This window comes from Dioscorea cayenensis, chromosome 8, assembly GCF_009730915.1.
Source record: "Dioscorea cayenensis subsp. rotundata cultivar TDr96_F1 chromosome 8, TDr96_F1_v2_PseudoChromosome.rev07_lg8_w22 25.fasta, whole genome shotgun sequence".
Lineage (NCBI taxonomy): Eukaryota > Viridiplantae > Streptophyta > Magnoliopsida > Dioscoreales > Dioscoreaceae > Dioscorea > Dioscorea cayenensis.
The window spans coordinates 12,264,555-12,268,114 of NC_052478.1; the positions used below are offsets into that span (position 1 = coordinate 12,264,555).

Consider the following 3,560-nt stretch of genomic DNA (forward strand, 5'->3'; position numbering starts at 1 on the left):
GGTGATCAGAGAAAAAGGTCAACCGCTGTCGTCGAGGCAATGAGGTGAAGATTGGCTAGATATTGCCTGCTATTGATAGATAAAGGCAAGAGAGTACAAAAAAAATTCAATGAGGCATGCAAGCATGAATGCTCTTGCATGCTTTTCATTCTCTCTCTCTCTCTCTCTCTCTCTCTCTCTCTCTCTCTCTCTCTCTCTCTCTCTCTCTCTCACTATCCTCTTTTTCTCTATCTAAAACCATATCCGAGAACTTGAAGGGGAAGTAGAGATCTATGAATCAAAGCTGTGATCGGGGAGATTGGTGGGATGAGGCTTCTGATCTGCCGTGGTAGTAAGATCATTGCACTTTATTTAAAGAACAATAGGGCTAAGAGAATGTTTCTCTACTCGCATGGCAACGAGGCGGATATTGGCCAGATGTTTGACCTCTTCATTGAGCTTAGTACACACCTTTGCATTACTATCATGGTGTATGACTATTCTGGATATAGGCAATCTAGTAGTAAGCGGAGTGATTATAACACTTATGCAGACATTGAAGTAGGATATGATTATCTGAAGACACAGTATGTTGCAAAAGATGAGGATCTAACCATATATGGTCAATCTATCGATAGCGGCCCAACTGTTGATCTTGCCTCGCGTCTTTCGAACTTAAAAGCTGTAGTTCTGCATAATGGCATCCATTTCTGGTCTCTGAGTGCTGAGTCTTGTCAAATGCTCATATTGGTTTAACATTTATAAGAATATCAATAAAATTGGCTCAGTAAACTACCCTGTTCTAGTTATCCATGGTGTAGTATGTGACATTGTTAATTACTCTCATAGGAAGCAGCTTTGAGAGCTTTGCAAAGAAAAAACATGAACCTCTCTGGTTTAAAGGTGCTGGCCATTGCAATGTTGAACTTTACCCTTAATGCATAAGTCATTTGAAGAAATTTGTGTTAATAATTAGCAAAAGGAATTTTGAAAGAACCAACATGGATACAACACAGGTGAACATCAATGGTTAAAGTCAACAGATTGCATTTTGAGCATCTGCTTGTACAAATGTAGACATTTACTTTCCTAAATCACCAACAAGAAATTTTGTCAATTGGTTTAAAAGGTTGAGTGATGAATGATCGCTGATCTTATTGATATAAACAGGTGAAGTAAATTGTCATCCGAAAATGGTATGTAGCTTAGGAGCCAAATTATATACCATCTTGCGTATATTCCCTTATACTAGCCTTGTTGCATAAAGAGGATTAGTGGTCTGAGTCAAGTCAATCACTTAGGTTGTTGATAGCTTTGTGTCGTATGTTAGTAAAAAAAATTGAAAACTGGAAGTTGGTTCCAAAAGAAAAAATAAAAAAATGGAATGAAAATGGAAATTTTATGAAATTCATTTGCTTCTGAGGGTATTTATGTAATTTTCCAAGTTGGAAGACCTTCTGAATTTATATTGAGATTGTGAACCCTCTTAAGAGTTAGGGAATTTGTAATGCTCTCTTTGAGGTGATAGACGCTCATTGGAGTAGAAAATTATCTTAAACTCTGAGGTCATAAACACTCTTAGGAGTGATGGAAGACTGGTAGAGATGAAGACCTTTATAAACTTTGAGGTCCTGAGCCCTCTTAAAAGTCAGAGAATTTCTAATGCTCACTTTGAGGTCTTATGCACTCTTAGGAGTGATGGAGAAATTTTAAAGATGAAGGCCTTTTAGAACTTACTTTGAGGTTGTGAACTCTCTTAAGATTCACAGAATTTCTAATACTCACTTTGAGGTTATAAACACTCACTGGAGTTGAAAATTTTCTTAAACTCCTATTGAGGTCATAGACACTCTTAGGAGTGATGGAGGATGATAAGTGCTTGAGTAGACATATTTTTCTATATGTTTTACATGCATTGAGCATCATTTTTACCATGGTTTATATCTCATATAGTGTATCTAGTGTTTTTTTGTGCAATTAGGTTGTGAATGCCTTGAAGAGAGAAAAGGAAGCAAAGATAGGCTATAAAGACACATTTTGGGAGTTCTTATTCAATCCAAGGATCAAGACACAAGAGGAGCTCATTAACATAGAGGTGTGTGCCAACTTTCAAGAGGATTCAAGCCAATTTGCTAGTTGGAAGGGTACAAAAGCAGTCACATCTCCATGCTCTTACTCTTTGTGAAGAATGCAAGATCTTTCAAATGATGAGTCGATGAAGAAAACTCTCATAGCTTACCACATGGAGTGTGCCCGACCATGTGGCCTCAAGAGAAGAGTGTTTGAACAATATTTATGAAGAGGAATGTAGCTAAGTACTGCAGCAAAATATTGTAGCAGAAACACTGTTTACGCAACCTCGTGAAAATTCCACGCGACTGTGTGGAAATTCCTATAGCTCACGCGAGCGCGTGGAAATTCCACGCGGGCATGTGAAGGCATGTGACTAACGTGGTTTGTGCTTATAAATAGCCCTCTTGCCCTATTTTTTGACATCTTTTGTGCGGCTCTTGAGGGGTGAGACGGCTAGGGTTTAGAGAGGAAGTCTTTGTGGCTTAAGAGGCACTTCTTCACCAACTTTGATCGATTCCTTCTCCATCATAGCTCCAAGAAAGCCACCGGTGATCCTAGCTTCGGAGTGGATCCTTCAAGACATCGAAGCTCTCCAAGGCCATCAGTTCATATATAGAGGGGTTTATTTCTATGGCTTTTATATACTTTCATTCATTGATGGTTTGTTTTGTATATTGCTCCATGGAAAGCTAAACCCGTAGAGGATATTTGGGCTTGTGAACCCTAGGATTCTAATCTTTTGTGGATTTGCTTTGTATTTCTATTTAATCCGAGTTTGGTTGAGCTTCAATCTTATTTTCCTAATGCTTGCTTTCCTTATTGATCTCATGGTTGTTTGGTTTGCATGATTTGTTGCCTTAGTGAGAGAGAGGTCTCCATTAGGGTTAGAACCCCAAGATTGAAGAAGGTTGAGAGGGTGAGTTATGAGATACTGGAGTATCCCCTTTCCCCTCTGATTGATGTATTCTGTCTCTGTATTCCCTAAGCTTTATGCAACCATATTTGGTGTGAGGCATGAGATTGAGAGATTTCTCCACTGGGATCTTGTAAGGGGTTAGGGACCTTTCACCTAGAGGTAGGGTTAGGTCTATCTTTAGGAATCAGATACACCTTTTGGAATCCTTAGAGTGTTTTGTGGTCATATGTGGTGTGAGGTGTTGAGATTCTTCACCGGGACCTCATAAGGGACCAGTATCAGTGATATGGAGGCAAGATCTGATTATCTTTGGATTTCCATGACTTAACCTACTCATTCTAAATACTCTTTGCATACCTAGTACCTAATACCTGAATCCTAGGGGGAGCATTACCTGAATGCCCCACTTTTACTGATTGTGATCTCCCATTATTTTACCCTTGCATATTCATCTATGGTATTCATTTCTTTGCACATTAGAGCATCACATCATCCCATTTATCATTAGGCTAGATAGTAGAGAAGCAGTTAGTACTAGTAACCCTGTTCCTTGTGGATTCGATTACCCAACTCACCGGGTATTTTATTACTT

The 3,560-nt window shown here is 38.9% G+C and overlaps 1 pseudogene; it reads left to right on the plus strand.

Moving 5' to 3' along the window:
• The first annotated feature begins 306 nt into the window (after positions 1–306).
• Positions 307–1,013, plus strand: LOC120267285 (annotated as a pseudogene).
• The last annotated feature ends 2,547 nt before the right edge of the window (positions 1,014–3,560 follow it).